At 47.6% G+C, this 18023-nt stretch overlaps 1 protein-coding gene across 2 annotated transcripts in view; it reads right to left on the bottom strand.

The window, feature by feature from the left end:
• MAEL (maelstrom spermatogenic transposon silencer) overlaps positions 1 to 18023 on the bottom strand; it is a 1256240-nt gene that overhangs the window by 23912 nt on the left and 1214305 nt on the right. The window lies entirely within an intron of this gene.

The raw sequence follows: 18023 nt of genomic DNA, 5'->3' as shown, positions 1-18023 counted from the left end.
TCCGCGTCCCCGGAGACAACCCCCCCCGTCCGTGCCCACCAATTCTTTCACAACGCTACGCTGTTGCGCGACCCGGAGCCGGTGTGCTAGGAGCTTGCCACATCTGTCCCCCCCAGTGTAGTAGGCATGTTTCAAGCGTAGGGCGGCATACTCCGCCCTGTCAAGATCCAGAGCCGACAGGAGCTTCCTCGCTGCCTTCAACTGCCTCCACACCCTCGGCGCCCCCGTGCGGCGGTGGACCTGCTCAAGCTCCCGGACCTGAGCTGTCAGCTCATCCCTCTTCAGTTGCCGCTCCTTATTTTCAGCTGCAGAGATAGAGATAAATTCCCCCCGGAGGACTGCCTTCAATGCCGCCCACTGTGTCGCCTGCGAGGTGTCAGTGTTGCTATTGTGGGTGAGATAGTCCTGTATGACCTCCCCGATGCGTTGCACCACCGACTTCTTGTGTAGAAGGGTATCCCGGAGGCGCCACACCCCCCGAGAGGGGGAGGCCGCCGGCCACTGGAAAACGCCGGTGACTGGGGAGTGGTCAGACAGGGTCAGGACCCCGATGTCCGCCGCCGTGGCAGCGGCACGCATCGGTCCACTCACCAGGAGGTAGTCCAGCCGTGAGTAGGTTCGGTGTGCGTGCGAGAAATAAGAGTAGTCCCTATCCGTGGGGTGCATGGAGCGCCAGAGGTCGTGCAAGTCCATTTCCGCAATCCGGGCCCTCCCAGCCTGGGACAGTTCCCCCGTCTGCGGGAAGCGCTGCGCCGATCTGTCCATCACAGAATCGAAGACAATGTTAAGGTCCCCCCCCAAGATAATGTGGCGGTCGGGGGAAGCAGTGACATCCACCAGCGCGGAGTCTAGGAAGCGCTCTTGGTGATCATTTGGGCTATAAACGGAGCCGACCGTAAATGCTATGCCTCCCAGGCGCATGCGATACGCAAGGAGCCTCCCCTTCTGTTCAGCACACTTATGCAAAACCTCCCCCCGAAAGGAGCTCGCTAGGAGAATGGCTACACTCGCCGTCTTGTTCGCTGCCGAGGAAAAGAACTGGGTAGGGAACTTAGCAGAACGCATCCTATGGCAATCTCGGGGCAATAAGTGTGTCTCCTGCAAAAGGCAAATGTCCGCCTGCGTCCCCTCCAGCAACGATAGGATCGCTCTGCGCTTCACCGGGTTATTCAGACCCTGAACATTAAGGGTCACTACCTTTAGGCCCGGCATTCCTCGCGGGGATCGGGAGCGCCATGCAATGGGCAGGGAATCAGCGGGTGGGGCGCGCGGGGCCGCCGCGCAGGACAAGCCAAAACAAAGCGGGCATAGACCACATCGGACGGGACCTTCCCAACCCCAAAACAACCCCCTCCCCCACCCCAAACACAACCCTGGCAACTAGCCACCCACAAACTCAAACACCCCATTGTCTCAGTCAAGCCCCAAGACGGGCAAGTCCGTAGAAAGGAACGAAGTGGATGTTCAGCCACTCACCTCCATCCGCTCACCCCCAACCCCCCCGCCCCGCACCAAGCATGTAAAGAAGCTAAAGACATCTCCCCCCGGAGTGTGTGTTAGGCCGTCAAGGCCACGCCAGAGGAGCCGGTCGAGTCCCCGGCCGCCGCCCTCAGAGCGTCGGCCATGTCCGCCCTGATGGTAGGGGAGTCCGGACGCCCCACGCTGGCCGCTGAGCGCCGCCTCGTTGACCTCCGCCGGTTCCGTCTCTCCGAGGACCTCCACGACGGCGTAGCTCCTTCTTCCTCCGCCGCCGTGAGCCCCAGGACACCACAAATGTCTTGCAAGGAGCGTAGCTGGTGTAACACCCCATTCCACCGAAAAATCAGCCGGAAGGGGTGACCCCAAGAGTACGGCGTCTCGTGTTCGCGCAAAAAGTCAGTGGCAATCCTAAAGGACCTGGGTTTCTGCAGCGTGATGGCGGAGAGGTCCTGGTAAAGCGCCACCGGCCGATCCCGGAAAGTCAGGGGCTGTTTCCTGCGGGCCTCAGCCATGATGCGTTCCTTCAGTGGAAAGTCGGGCAGGAAGGCCAGAATGTCCGGTGGAGGTGCCGATGACTGGCGCTGCCGGCCGACCCTATGCGCCCTATCAATGCTGATGGGAAAGTCCGCAGCTTCCCCCAGGATCTCCCGGAACAGGGCCTGCAGGTAGCCCCTCAGATCGGACCCCTCATCCGCAGTCGGCACACCACGCACTCGGATGTTGTTCTTCCGAGATCTGTTTTCAAGGTCCTCAGAGTGGGCCTGAAGCTCCACACACTGCTCCCGGAGGCGGAGAACGTCCTGCTGTAGGTGGACTATCTCCTCCGCTCGATGTTGGCCCTCCGTCTCCACCGCTTCAACACGTTCGCCAAGGCCCTCCACCTCCCTGCGCACTTCTCGGACCTCGCTGGCCACCTCCCGCTTCAGTGTCTGGAAGTCCTCCCTGAGGGAGCTAAACAGTTCCTCCATAAAGGCCCTCGTGACGGGTGGCTCCCCCCCAGTCACATCCGCCGGAGCCCGGGAGGACCCCGGCGAGGGCTGCGTCCTGTCCCGCAATTGCTGGGCCCTGCCAAGCATGTCCGGCAGGGTACGGTCCCCTTTCTTCGGGCCGCCTCTTCCAGACATCGCTAGCTCCGCAGTCTAGCACAGATCCAGGCGCCCCAGGGGTGCTCAGCCGCCGGCAAGCACTCGACGTGGGTATCCCCCACGAGCGAAGTCGCTGCGTCACAGGTGACAAAATGGCGGCCCAGTCCGGTCACCGTCAGCCGCGGGAGCCCGTGCGAGACAGCCAAGGGGGCCGCAGTGGGGGGGTCTCATCAGCACATCCCTCCGAGAGTCAGCCCAGCAGCAGCGGGGGCACTTGCATCCAGCAGCCAGGACTCCGGCGAAGGCTGCCACCACTGCTCCTTCGGGGACAAAATGGCGGCAGGGCGGAGCAGGCCAAAATGACCAGGCCCGACGACACCACCAGGGCCCCTGAAGCACCCCACAGTCAATTATGTTCCACCACCGGCCCCAGTCCGTCACGCACAGGGGCCCAGATGGTCCAACCCCGTCAGGGAGTCCGCTGTACCTCGGCTAGGGGTTAGGGGCCCCCGCAGTGCGAGGTGTCGCCGTCACAAGTCTGAGTGCCGGGGCGCCCGTCCCAAGCCTTCCGCACCGTCGGGTCCATCAATCTCCGTCGAGCGGCGGGCCAGATCCCCTCCAAATCGCAACTTTCAGCACCAGGCCCAACCGAGGCGTCCGGACAGCACTCCAATGCGCTCCGCCCCTCGGGCTCGCCGTCGTCCCTTGAACTCGATCGAACTTTTTTGGGGGGGTTCCCCCGAGGTGATCCGAACAAAAACAGCACCAATATGCACACCTGATGCTCCGCTACTCTCCTCTCCCGCGCTGAGCCTCAGCAGGGGGAGAAAAGCGTAAGAAAAGGGCTCAAGCTTGGCCGGGCCGGAGGAGCTACGGGAGGAAGCGTCCGCTCACCCCGCCATCTTGGCCACGCCCCCCCAAACCATCATCTTAGATCGACCTGAACCTATTTGGTTAAGATCCCAAAAGCTAAAAAAAAGCCTAGGTGCCCGCTCCTTCAGCTATTTGGCCTCTCAGCACTGGAATGCACTTCCTCTCGTCCTGCATCATTGGAGTTACTCTTCCGGAAGAAATTGAAAACCTGGCTCTTCCATGCATAAAGCCTTTCTTTCCTTCTCCAGCCCCTTACATCTAACGAGTCTGTGCCTCAGCGCCGGGACACACCAGTGGGTGTTACCACGCGCTTTACAAGCTTGTCCATTTTTATTATCATCATTTGGGAAAATGTCTCGTGTGCAAAACAATGCCCTTTTCATGCATTGTTTGACCAGGTTTTTAGAGTAGCCATGGGCTAATAATCTGTTGGAAAGTGCTTCACCCTCTTTGAAGTAATCTACTTTGTTTACAATGGTATCTGATATGTAATAGCAAAGTCACACAGCACGTTGAGTGGTAACATGAGTAAGCTGAAACAGAATTCCTTTCTGTAGGTTTGTGAAAGTTCATCATTTTCTGCTTTGTCAGAACTAAAAAGAATTCAATGTAGTGGCTATGCAAGGTGAATTTGAAGCTACTGTAGTTTGAGTTGAGCCAATGATGAAATTGAGTGATATCAGTTAAATTACCTTGCCAAATAAGAAAAATGTCATCAATGTACCTTTTCCAGGAAAGTATCTCATTAATAAAAGGATTTTTACGAGACAGGATGACTGTCGATTCAATACTGTTCATGTATAAAACTGCAAATTTAGTAGCAAAAACTGCTCTCATACAAGTGCTCTTACGGGGAAAAAACGTTATTCTCAAACTGAAAGAATTAATTTTTTTAGAGCAAGGTCAAGAAAGGAGACAAATTAACTGGGAACCTGATGAGGCGTGGGTCTGATGGTCAGCACCTAAAGCTGGCAGAGTAACAAAAATCCTATTTCAGCAGTCACTGCTTGGGCCTGCTGAGCAATACCACGCAAAACTAAGAGGGATGAGCCATTTCTTTCCTGGGCAACGGATAAGAGGTCCATGAATAGACACCCCAACATGGACAATCCACTCACATGGAGGGTGCCTGCAACATGTGCCCTTACTGGGGAAATTATTAGTTGCTGGAACTGCCTCCCAACACAGAATTCATGATCCCAAGTTGCCCATCTGTTGGTGTAATGGACATCGACGGCGTTGAAAAGACCTTGAATAGAAGTCATTGGGATGAAGGGAGTAAGGCTTTCATGGCAAGGTCGACCACTCATAGCTCCAACACACTTGTGTTCAGGTGCCGCTTCATCACAAAATAAACACCCCACGCCGTGCTGTTACCATAGAGGAGTCTCCCAGCCCAACAAGGAGGCATGTGTAACAATGATTTCCTGCAACTGTGGATGGTGGAATGGACGACCCACTAAAAGATTAGAGGGCAGTTCCACCACAACAAATTTGGTATGACAGTCTCAAAAACCCAAACCCAAGTCAATGGTGGCCTTCTGATGCTGGAGCAAGCACTTCCATAGGTCTTGATGCTGGAGCAAGTGCTTCCATAGGCACGATGAAAGGCTCTGATTTGGAGGTCCATCAAGAGCATTGCAGCAACTGAATGCATTAAAATATTATGCCTAACAGGAACAAAACTTGCAGAATTAGAATCAGTTTTTGAGCCACAAACATCGGAGTGATATCCCGAATATCAGGAAACCTCTGAGCAGGAGGGGTCATGGAGTCAAAAGGCCTTAAAAAACTATTTCGGAGTTATGTCCCTGCTAAGCAGCTAAGATCTGTCAGCAAGAACCTGTTGATAGTCCCCAGGTTTAGGAAAGCCAGAAGGTGGGTAGGGCCTTCTCGCTGGCTGCAGCTAAACTTTGGAACTCACTTCCTTTCACAGCTCTGGAAACCCATTTTCTGTTCCGTAAGGCCTTGAAGACCTGGCTCTTCACTATCTCTAATCTGTAAACCTTTTACCTATGGGCATCTCTGTACCCTGACCCCTTTCCACAGCGCCTTGACGCCCCTGGGCTAAGTTTGCGCTTTACAAAGCTTATATTCATTCATTCAGGAGGAAAGGACTTCATGGTGGTCATGTCTAATGCTGCTCCTATGAAAGTCAATCAATATAAGAGGTCTCGGTGGTGATTGTGAATTCCAGGTTGTGAATAATTGTCATGGTGAGCTAAAGTGATTCTGTGACCAGTGTAGGGGACCCCACCTTCACCAGGCAGTCATCTTAGTACAGTAACACATACTACTGACTAGGGCTAGTACCACAGCAATCCGCTGGATACATTCTCGTGGAGTAGAGTAGTTGTTGATCAAATCAGCATAACCACAAACCGGTAATGAAGCAATCCAACAGTAAATCACAGATGGTGCTTGTGGGTGGGTAGAATTGGCTGATGAAAGTGGCGTTCTGAAGGTCTAGGGACACTAGCCTTTCTTCTGTATTGAGGGCCAGCAAGACTTAACTCTGGGTAGGGCATCTTGATCTTGTCCTGCCAAATGAAAAGGTTTAGGAGGTGAAGGTCCAGAGTGAGCGTCAGACTTTCATCCTTTATGGATGGGCACCACCACTATGGCCCCATTCAACAGGGCAAAAATCCCCACCACTAAATTGGAGGTGTGATCTGGAGAGCTTATAGTGTTGGCCAAAGTCAAAATCAGCAATTCTGCTACTTTTCGTGCCACCATAGTGCATAAAAACAGTTCCTCTGAAGGAGATAAAAAGGGGCATAGGATATCACCTTCTGGAAATATGTCTGGAGGAAACAGTTTTTTATGCAGTATACCAAAACAAGGAATCCTATGTAGAAAGACAACCTGGATTGGCTTACAGGGCTTAAATATATAATCCCAAATGTTCTCTTTGGTAGTGTGGGAGAGCAGTTTAGGCTTATCGGGGGGAGTGTTAATGCATTTATTGAACACACAGTCAAACGTGACACACTCAAGAAGCAACTCAACACCAATTTAGAAAAATAACATGCATTTTCATTTTAAACACCAAGAACTTAATTATGAAGTAAGTACGTTTCAGTTCATCAGTTTTTTCAGTCAAGTTAAAATGTTCACTCAAATGCGTTTTACGCGACAATGCTTTCCTATGGAGAAAAAGGCATATACTGCGTATGGGTATTTGCAAACGATTCTCAGGCTCTCCTTAAGGTGCTAGGGGCCAAGGTCCAAAGTACCACCAGCAGTTCAAGTTTACCTGCCCTGGAGCATCTGAGTGCAGAGGTGCTGGACAGGTTAGTCGCCTTGGGCGCTACACTGTCGAAACGGGGGTGAGCACCTAAAAACAGGCTGAAAAGTGGGACTTAAGGACAAGTCCGGGAGCTCGCAACAGGGGTCTCTTTGTGGGAGTCCTGGGAGCAGAGGAGCACCATCGGTTGTCGTGGACTCGGACCTGGGAGATCAGGTGGAGAGAGTTTTAGTCAGCTTGAGCTTGTGCGTCAAAGGCCCAGAGATCTTAGTAAGACCTGCAGAGGGAGATAAAACAGGACAGCTGGACCACTCTCAGTGCTGGCCTCTGTGGTGTGGATATCTCTCACCAGCTGCTCGTGCTTGGAGACATTGGAGTCTGGATTGGACTCAAACAAGCTTTGGTTGCAGCAAGGGGTCTGGCAGCCTGGGTATTAGTGCATGGCGGGTTCGGTTGGTCCTAGCGCCATCTGAGTTGGTGGGGAGATGGCTCTGACCTCTAGAAGCACGATGACCTCTTCCTGGGCGTCTGCTGTGACGGTGGACCCGGTGAACAGCAGAACAGTGAACTGGATGTTGCTGTCGATGCCTGCAGGCAAGTGGCTTGTTTTACTTCAAGGAAAATGCTGACAGCTTGGCAAAGTGCCAGAGGCCCTCCGAGCCTTTTGGAGGCTGTACGGCTGGAGGACCAATCCGGTTGTTGCAATTGTTGGGACAGGAGCAGGAAGGGAGGCAGAGTTTGGCGTCAAAGTCCACCAGCAGTCCGCAGTTCTTGCTTCTTCGGCTCTTTTCTTTAGTAAGATTAATCTGAGTTCCTGGTGCAAGGGTGCCACCTAAATACTGAATTTAGGGGCGTTAAGTGGAGTGAAGGGTAGTAGCCAATGGGCTACTTAACCTTACGGTCACTATCCTTGTTATATATGGCAACTTCCTGTGGGGGGAGTGGGCATAACCCTGTCCCAAAGTTCCAAATTCCACCAAAATCAAGATTGTGTGATCCTGCTTTTGTGGGGCACATCAGGCAGTCAACCTTAGGGGTATGACTGGCCTGGCAGTGCGCCATGCCTTCTTGCATAGCTAATTTTCTGCCTGTCCTGGTGCCAAATGGGCCTCTGGGCAGGAGGTGGCATCTCCCACGTCTAGGGGAAGCCAGGATTGCACATCAAAGGCGGTAGGGGCTTTGAAGTACCTGGCCTTGGTATGTAGATTCACTAGCCCTCCCCAAATGCCCTTCGAGGTCGACATTGAAAGAAATACATTGCAGAAAAACTAACTTGGAAATCTATGGACTATACAGCAGTACTCCGAAATAGGAGGTGGGCAGGCAGGTAGGAATCTGCAGGTAGATAAAAGTATCCACCAGAAGAAATTACTGGATCTCAGTAATTTGTTCTTTTGATGGATACTGCTTCCTGCGGGTTCCTCATCTCCAAAGCATTAACCTAAAGAAGGGTCGGATGAGAAACCACCAACAACTACACCAAATGGATCCATGTAGGCAAACAGCCCTACAAGTCCAGGCTTGAAACAATGATTCAGCAAGGGAGAAAACATACGCACTCCTGGTAGTAGCACTAGGATAAAGGGAAAGAACTGGACTTGCCCCATCAAAACGAAAGCAGGCACAAAATGCTGAAAGGACACCAAGGTGTCCAGAGCATCCATAACACATTATAGCCATGCCATACAGATCGTTTGTTGATTTTACTTTTTTTTTTTTTTAAACGGTGAAGCAGCCCCAAGAAGGCCAACAATCATTGAAGGGACAGCGTATGCAACAATACAAAGTCCATAAAGATGAACAGAGGCACCCTGTGGGGTCAGGAGAACATTTTCCTGGCATACCCCCTTCCCCACCAGAGGTGGGGACTGAAAGAAAAAGTACTTACCTTCAGTAACAATTTTTCTGGTGATATCTCATAAATCTCCTTAGGAACCAGGCTGAATGGAGAAATCGTGCAACAGTTTGCCTGCACCAGTAGGTGGTGCCATAGGTCCCAGAAAACTCCCAACACCCCTCGAGGTGTAAAAGGCACCCTTTCCAGATATGAAGAACACTTAGAGGGTGCCTTGCTGTAACTGCAGAACACAGCAACCATCCATCTCACAAAAGTTTATCCAGGCAATAACCAAAGTAAACAAAATAGGCAATGCAGCAAGGCAAAGGAGAAATAAAGCCAGTGAAGAAGAAAAGGTCACTAGAAAGCCCACACAACCACCAGAAAAAATATAAGGTATTGGAAACTGATATGCGTAGCAGAGGCCATTGAAACAAGGGACATCACTACATGTAGACAGTCTACAAAACAGATGTAACTCAACTATGTACTGGCAGCAGTACAAATAAATGACTCCCAAGGATTACCCCAGAGTGTTACACACAAGTCCAGAAACTGTAGTTAGGAGTACAAAATTCAAAACGATGTCAACTTCAGAAATTAGCATAAAATGTCAACACTATTTACAAAATGGGACAAGATGGGGAGAGACAGTACCACAAATGGTGGCAAATGGGCAGGAAAAGAACAAGACATGCGGGCAACCATCCATCCATTCACACAAAAAGCCCAAAATGGCATGTAAATTGAACCCAACTCACATTCTGGAATGAAGGGTTGTGGCACATGGGGCCTCAGTACAAGAAAGAACAAAGGAACTAACTAAAATGGGCATTCTGTGACACCAGCAACAAAGCGTCCTTGCACACCCAGCACACCATCTTCAATGAGGGAAAGCAGACATTACACAGGGCAAACAACCAAGAAGTTACCTGCCCCAAGTTAGAAAGCTTCATTTAGGAACAATCAACACCAAAACTACCCAAAACTGTCTCAAAGAACAGCAGTACCAGGAGAAAAACTCCTCACTGCCATTCCTAACATACCACTACAGATTACAACCGATTTCAAATGAATTCTCCAACTTCGCAAAAAAAGCAGAGGTCAATAACAATGCGTTAAGAGGCTGGGAATTGGAGAGGCCATAGTAAGCAACATGCCACTCCACAGTTGCTGTAGCACGAGCATTCTACAAGGGTACAGTCAGTAGAAGGGGTATACGTGTTACACATGACCACACTAGGTATAGGAACTAAACCTCACTCCCCCTCATTAGGCCCCATAGGGACAATCTGACAAGATGGGATTCGCTGCCGAACTCCATAACAGTGCAAGCAGAAATATATAAATATGGTCTTTTTACCTACACTGCTTCAAAGAAACCCAAAATTACACTTATCGGATCCCTGAACATTTCTTAAAGCTAATGAAGGAGAAGTCTAGGGTGTTCATAAGGGCACATAAAACACCAAGCTGTTTTTGAGAAATACCTTTTGTGTATGAAGACTGTCTTCCTATAGCAGACATTTAGTTTTATTACTGGAAACTACCAGCTAACAGTATTAAAAAAAATTGATGTTTGGGGAGAGGGATGCACGTGCCACTAACTTGGAGAGTGTAATTAACTAAACCATGCTTCAAGGGTACACTGTATGGGGAAGATAAGTAGTAACTTGTCGCCATTCACTAGGGTGGTCTTTGTTAGATGGAACAAAGCACTCGAACAGGTGAAATGGAATAGAAAGTAACAAACTCCACAATGGTATGGGGAATAGATGAAACGGGCGAACTAACCGGAGAAATTCCATTGTGTGATGGCATTGGCATTTCCAAGATAGGAAATGTATTGGGAGTTGAACATCTGAAGGCCCTCACTGCACTGCCCCACGATTTTGAGCTACACAATCCAAACTTCTACAGCCATCTTCAGGATGTGTACACACCGACTTGCCGCATTAAGAAACCGAACAAAGTTCATGACTAAAGCCCGCAAGAATTGAAATTAATAATGAGCCCTGCTGAACATAGGACATTTATTTTTCAAATCTACCACTACCATGTCACCCAAGGGCCAGAAAGGCTTTTGATTCTTACTTATTCTGGTGTGGGAGGAGGATGTTGGTACCCTATAAGAGTGCGATTATAAAGCAGCCATGATGTCTGCATGAACATAAGCAATATCTGTGAAACTCAGGCTTACTTAGTGTTAATATATGCACAGGATACATAACTCATCAGAAAAGCTCTGGAAGATGGACAGCACCCCTGCCCACTATGTCCCAGTTACCAGACTAGTGAGACTTAACATATAATCTGAAACTGCATGATATTACAGCGGTTTGGACATCAATCCCCAATACCTTACTGACATCATACAGTTATATGTGAATATGTTATCCAAATTAGTCCCAATGGTAAAAATGGAGGAGTGTTCCCTACACATATTAAAACATTAATTGGGTTGGGATGTTTGATATCGAAAAAAATTGGCTTGCATCTACAACTACACTATAAGAATGGGAACATGGGTTGGACAGATGCACAGTATTAGCAGAGATTGTTTATGAGATGAGGTTGCCTGGATAAAGACTTGAACATTTGGCAACCATGAGCAGAGTAATCTAGCATTTGACTATGTACTATAGGATTGCAAGAGTATACCAACTCTTCTTTTACATTGTGTAACGATTCATCTTGCATGTGGGTCTATTGCTCCATTGTGTTACAATAGGTTACTTCTGTAATACAAAAACTAAAAGAAATTGCATATGCACCAAGTGCAGTGCGAAGCCCAGTAGACAGATCTTTGTCAAAAAGCAGAACAGACCTCCTCTTCACCAAGGGGAAGGGAGAGCAGAATGGCAGCAAATCAGTGACATCCCTATGGCTGAAGCCAAAAACAATTATCAGCCTTCCTGTGCAACCTCTAAAATTCCTTCACAGGCGAATCAGTGACGTAGGGTGGGGACAAATGTGTTCCTGTGTCCCAGGAGTGCAAAGGCATGGCTCTGAAATAATGGGGCCATCAAAGATAAATAATGTAAGTCCACCTGACTGGCCCTCTGAAAGCTGGAGGGACCCAAGCAAGCACTGTGTGTAGGGGCACAGAGGAGGCTGTGGATCTTGCCGCCAAGTCCCATGTGTCGAGGCCAGACATAAGTGGCTGTTTAACAGCTCAAAAAAACATCCAAAACCACCTCAGCAAACTAACCGATGACAGGATTTAGAAGCAGCAGAATCACCATCTGTGCCAACTCACAAGTAGCATTACATAAGAGTAAAGCCATAGCAGCCAAACAGAACATTTTCTTCCCAAATGCAACAAAACTGTTTCAATGCCACATCTGATGAGGCAAATTAAGACAAAGGTGGTTAGTTGACCTTAATCCTGTGATCTATTGGTAATCGCCATACAGCATAGTCAGGCTCTAGATTAGAAGAAATAAAGTCAGTGTCACCAAACGTTTACTGGTAACATCATGCACCCGCACCGTTCTGACGGCTAGGGTGAAGGATGCCAGATTCCAATTACACTTAATGGGCTTTATCGTTCATTGTAGAAGGATAGCAAGGACTTTGTGGGAAAAGGCTAGTCTGGAGAATTTCAGTTAACATGTTGGTCTTGACGTCAGCCTTTAGTAGGTGAAAATTCAGGACATACGCAGTGTGTATTGCCAGCTATCAGTTTTTCGTCCTCATCCGATGTGTAAATTAAGTTAGCGTGAAAGCCTCCTGTTAAGCTTATGTCCCAAGCAGGGTGGATGCTGCTTGTGTCTGAGACTGTTCTAATTATTAAGGAGTGGAGTTCTTTTTTCTTATTTATTTTGGGTGAACATAGACATCGATCAGTAATACTATTTTTGTTCATGTTTGGATCATTTCTCCTCATAGATGTGCTGAGCTTCTTCCTCGAGCGTTCTGCAGAACAGAGTACACCAGCATGGTTTTGGTGATTTTGTTAAAAGTTGCTTTCTTTGGTGAGCAGCTTTTACTATCAAAGGTCGGGGTTAACAGGTCTTCGTTTTTTTGGTTAGTTTTATACCCCCCACTTCAAATTGCTCTATGTGGGTCAGTATAAGTAGTACTCTTTCTTTCGTCTGCCATGTAGTACAAGTTTGTTCCGTTTAAAATCTTCATTTGGAAGAAATTCCACTTATAGCAGGTCTGAGGATTCTATGTGCATCAACCCTGGAATTACAGCAGTTTTAATATATTCCCCCCTGTTAAGAATATCACGTGGACCTTGAGAGTCATATTTTCGGCTAAACATTATTTGTTGCATATCATTTATTCAGGGGAGAATTAATCTAGTTCAGACGAGGAAACCAAGTGTTTTTTGATGGATTCAACTTTCTAAGGGTTTATACCGCTACCCTAGGACCTAATTTGGTTGTAATGTTGTCATGGTCTGTTGGCGTGTCCTCATTTGGTGTAGTGTGAGGGAAGTCCACCTTCTTGCTCACATGCAGATCTCCTGTTTCATTCGTTGCCTGGTCTCTGGGATCTGTCTCCTGTGGACGAGTCATTGGAGCTTTTGTTGAGAGGGCTTGCTGGATGGAACCCGAGATCTTAATATTTATTTTTTATGCAATTCCTTTGTTCTGATTTGTATTATTGGATTGGTTGTTGCTTACAGCCAAGTCTTTCTGACTTCCTGAACTGTGCCATGGGCCATGATACTGACGTTGCATTTTTAATGTTCTCTTTGTACCACAACTGAATTCCTTTTTATTTTGTGTGTTTTTTTTCGCAGTCACTTTTGGATCATCGTTAATAAAATCTATTGTCATGCTGTGCTGCTCTTTTATTGATGGAAATTGTGATCTAGGTTTTTTGTTAGAGCTGGTCGTTTCTAGTTCATCAACCTCCTCTACCTTCCACTTGATTTGACTTGCTCTATCGGCTGTACCGGCACTCAGGGCGGTTGGTAAACTAGATTCGGCCATGTTATCACTATTATTTTTTTAAATATTGGGTATGTTCTGGATTCTTGTTGATTTGTCACTAGTCTTGTTGGTTTCATGCTTTTCTGTCATGCGTTTTTTGCCTCCTAGATTGCCTCCCAATTTTGGGATTGTCTACTTTTGTTGGTTGGACTTCCTACAGACTTGCCGTTCCAGTTTGCTATTTACTCAGATGTTTTGTTGCTTCCCTCGCTAGTTCACTGGGTTCCTGAGGTTTCTTTTTTCTGTTTTTTGTTATGTTTAATATTCTCTTGCCATTGACAACAGTTGGTCATTGGGTTATTGGCCATACTGGCTTTTTAGGTCTCGCCTGACCCAGCGCATGCGCTGGTCTGGCGAGCCTTATTGAGAGGGCTCCAAAAAGTGCTACCAGGCCAGCCTAGAGCTACAGTGCCTGTGCGCGGGCGTGCGCTCCGCGCTTGACCGCGATAATTTTCACTTTCACTAATTTATAGTTGTCCTTCATTTCTGTCTGTCCCGCCCTATCCCCGCAGAGTCCACGCGCTTTGATTGCAGCTATCTAGTTCATCGGTGTCCTTCTCGGTCTGCAGCTCCCTCCTACAGACTTCGCCTGCATTGGAATCCAAGCGCCCGTCCATCAGTGCTGAGCGCTCCCCATCCACAGAGCACTGATGTTGTGGTTACACGAACCACTCACATCGGAGATGCACTTCTCATTCAGCCTCGCGTACCGCTTGGCACTCACACATTGGCTCCAGGCTGGCATTATTGTCTGGGCTATAGATGGCTGCGCATCCTCCCCTGAGTGAGGCTGTCTACGGTTTCCAAATCTCAGAGACATGCCCCTAATGTGTGTTCGCTTTTAACAGACTTCCGTCACAGCTTACTCCAGCGCCCAGCAACTGCGGGCTCGTCTGCTCCGCAGGCTCGGAGTCACCTTCCATTCACCTGCTCATCCATTCCCTCTTCTGGTACCTTGTTTTTACGTTTCGATTCTCACGTCCCCTCGGTTTCGCTTGTAATTTTGCACCTGGATTTTGCCTCGTGCGCTTCTCTCTGTGCTCCACCTCCACCTGACACTTGAAAAACTTTTTCACCTTCTTCGTGCGAAATGTTAGCAAATGATCGTGTCTCTGACGAGTCTGCTGAAAAAGTCACATGGGCTTCACTTCTCTTTATGTTTAAATAACATTACTATTGTCGTCAAACTTACTTCCAAAAGAAGAGAACAGTGCTATCAATATTGTATTTCAAGAAGACTTCTGCCGTTCATTTGAAAGTTTTTACCAGGTAATGCAGAAGCTGAAATGACTTAAGGTACACCTAAAACACAATTACTGACAAGGTATGCATGGGTGGCCTTCAACATTTTGAGTAGGTCCAGCACGAGGCTGGGATGTGCCCAGCGCCTAGTGCGCGCGCACTCAAAACCTTTTCCAAGGTGCCGGCGCCTGTGAGCCTGCCTAGAATAGTTTATTTAGGCTGTGGCTGGGTTGCTGCAAAACAACGACATACTAGACAATAACTACCTCTGAATTTGTGGAATACCAAAGAATCAACAGCACAACCAGGATTAGGTATGGGCAGTGGTCGAATTGGGCGGGATCGGAAGGGCACGCCGTGCCCCTACTTCAATTCCAAGGATTCCGTTCCCCTACTTTTATTTTTAAAATGCGTCCCGGGACGCAAGAAATCACCATCGCCTTTAAATAAAACTCGGCGTTTCCTAGCGTTCGAGGACGGGCGGCAGAGAAGTAACAGGACTCTGTCTTTTCCTTCTTGTTCAGAGAAGAAAAATACAGTGTCCACTTCTGCTATTCTGCTTCAGCTGCCCCCCCCCCCCACTCCTTCATTCTTCCCTCTCTTTCTGTCTAGCAGTTCTTCTCTTACTGAAAACCGTGACTTCAAGATAGGGTTCTCACTCTCTTTCCTCTCCTTTGTTTTATTTGCTCCCCTGTGAAATTGATCCAAAAAAGAAAATAATTTTTGCTGGAAATGTCGTATTTAATTCCAAAGTGCAGCATCTGTAATAAAAGGTTAAAAATATGAAAAATAACTAAATAAAGTAAGACAGAGTGGTAGCAAACTGGCCAGATTGATTTTATTCACACCCAAACACATTAGTGCCACTTTTACAGAGTTTGCGAGTGAAGCGCTATTTTTGTTTTCTTGTCTTTGTTTTACCTGGGCTTGCAACTAGTGCACCAATCCTGGAGGTACTGCAAAGTGTGGATTGGAAAACAAAATGTGTACTGCAGCTCTGCGTCCAGGGATGTGGTCTTTTTACCATACTGCTAACGTTTTTTAAGGATATCAGCAATGGAGATTGAAATGGGTCCATTCAAGACCCTGTAGTCATGTCCTTAACTTTTCAGGCAAAAGCACTCACTAATTTCTGAATAGTGAGTGTAAAAGCGTTAAGGTAACCATGTTGTTCCTGCTTACATTTCACATGGTTTGCTAAATGTTGCATCCCCCTATGAGTGTTTGCTTTTTCCAGGATGATGTTACTTTTTTTTGTAGGTCGCATATTGCTCTTGTCTATTGCGTCATTTAAATTGAGACTCATCCGGGTGTTTATAGCCGGCAGCAATTGGGTTGTAGTTGAAGGCAGTGTGAGTTTTTCTCAGTGGGGCAGTATGGTGTTCAGTGGGAGAGAGGATGTGGTACTATGGCCAGAGCTGCTGAATTTGGAACTGGGGAACCAGGTTCAGCCTCAATAACCAGTCCACCAGACGACGCTCCTGAGAGAGCACAATCCCATGCTAGACCTTAGAAGGCTTCGCAAGACCTTAGAAGCGCTGGTGTCTTAGCACCAGCAGGTGGACCCTAGCACTGGCAAGTCTGGGTTAACCTTCAAGGTTTGACCACCACAATCCATACTGAAGTTCACCTCCAGTCTTGCTAGCAGGCCTATGAAGCAGTACAGCCAAGAACAACAGTGACTGTCACTGAGGTCACAGGACCCTTGAGAAGGGCCAGCTCTAGGGCAGTGCAACCGGTGTGACCGGGCCCTGACTTTGGGTGGAGGCATTATGTTTGCAAGTATATTAAGTTTTTAAAAGCGTTTGCTGCCTCCTTCCTGGCCTCCAGCAAGTTTCGGCAACAATAAAAATGTCATGATGACTCTGGTGTTTAATGTTCTTCCTAGAGAGAGATCGGAGTTTTGTCTAGTGGAAGTTTTGACTCATGGAAAGGTAGCACATAGGGTTAATGTGCCTGCTGCAAAGAACATGTACCATGCAGACCACAAAGTGCACATAATGTAAATAGGTCAGTGAGCTGCTGCTTTTGTCAGATAAATCCTTTTGTTGCTTGCAGTTTATAAGTTAAAATCATAACATAGAACAGTGCGCTATTAACTGTCATCTAAGAGCTGCATACAAACTGCAAAATATAAATTAGAGCATTGTGTTTTTACCCCCAGTCTTTGGTTATCCTAATGTTGCAAAAAGTGTTCTTTTGGACAGAAATCAATTCTGATTATTAAAGAGAACCCCCAACCACGGTATTACGTTTTAAATTCTGAGTCTGTGTTTCTCCAGACCAATCACTATTAACCTATATGGCCTACTAGTATGGTTGTCATGTGACTCCTACACCTTGTAGTCCTTAGTCTTATGTAACATTTTCTATACAGTGATTTACACACATATTGATTGTCTGAGTAATGTGTGGGATGTAAAGTGCTCGGACACCCTACACTGGTATGAGCGGCGCTGTAAATCAAATTAAATGCATCAGAGAGTGTGTGGTTATGGAGACTTGAGGGGCACTGTTAAAGGGTGGTAGTGAGGGAATCCATGACAGAGGTAGTCATTGGGGGGCAATAACAAACATTGCACAGGGCACCACCAGTGCTAAGGCTGGACCTGCCCTTGAGGCCAGTCTGCCTCACCCATAGGTACCTCCATTGGCCTTGTTTCAGAGGTAGTAGCTGCAACTTACCAGGGATTGGCAATGCAGAATTTGCAGGCACGCCAAATTAAGTTTGCAAACTTCACAGTCTCTCTGCTTCATTCACAAGCACTTTTAACATGTGCTGCTTGCTGTGGGGCCACTGGAATTAATTATGCAGCAAGCAAAGGAGGACAAAATTATGCAGCAGTGTTGACTAAATTATGCATTAAAACAAGGCTGCAGAGTAATGCAGTATATTTTCTGATATGTTATTATTTTGACATGTGTACACATGCTAACAGTCTCTGGAAAGATTTTGCCTTATTAGTACCAGTGCAATATACAAATGCAACAGTGAGAAAGGTGATCAGTCAACATTTGCAATAAGCCATCTACTCCGCAGCAAAACAAGTCACATTTTTTATTAACGTTTGATACGTTTGAGCTATAAACAATTTATTAGTTTAAATGGTCAGATCATGCAGCAGATCTTGCAATATGGCAGCCATAATTCTATAGAAAACATTTGCAAACTAGGATATTTTGCCATTCATGTTTGAACTGCTGTTATGGAAAAAGGGAAAAGTGCTGATGACAAACTCCATGGCTCGGCGACAAATGTCTTGTGCTTCCACATTTTATCGTATTCTGGACATTGTGATTAGAAGCATATCCCA

This window comes from Triturus cristatus, chromosome 8, assembly GCF_964204655.1.
Source record: "Triturus cristatus chromosome 8, aTriCri1.1, whole genome shotgun sequence".
NCBI classification, from domain to species: domain Eukaryota; kingdom Metazoa; phylum Chordata; class Amphibia; order Caudata; family Salamandridae; genus Triturus; species Triturus cristatus.
The sequence above is the reverse complement of the archived record's forward strand: the minus strand, read 5'-3'. Positions and strand labels throughout refer to the sequence as shown.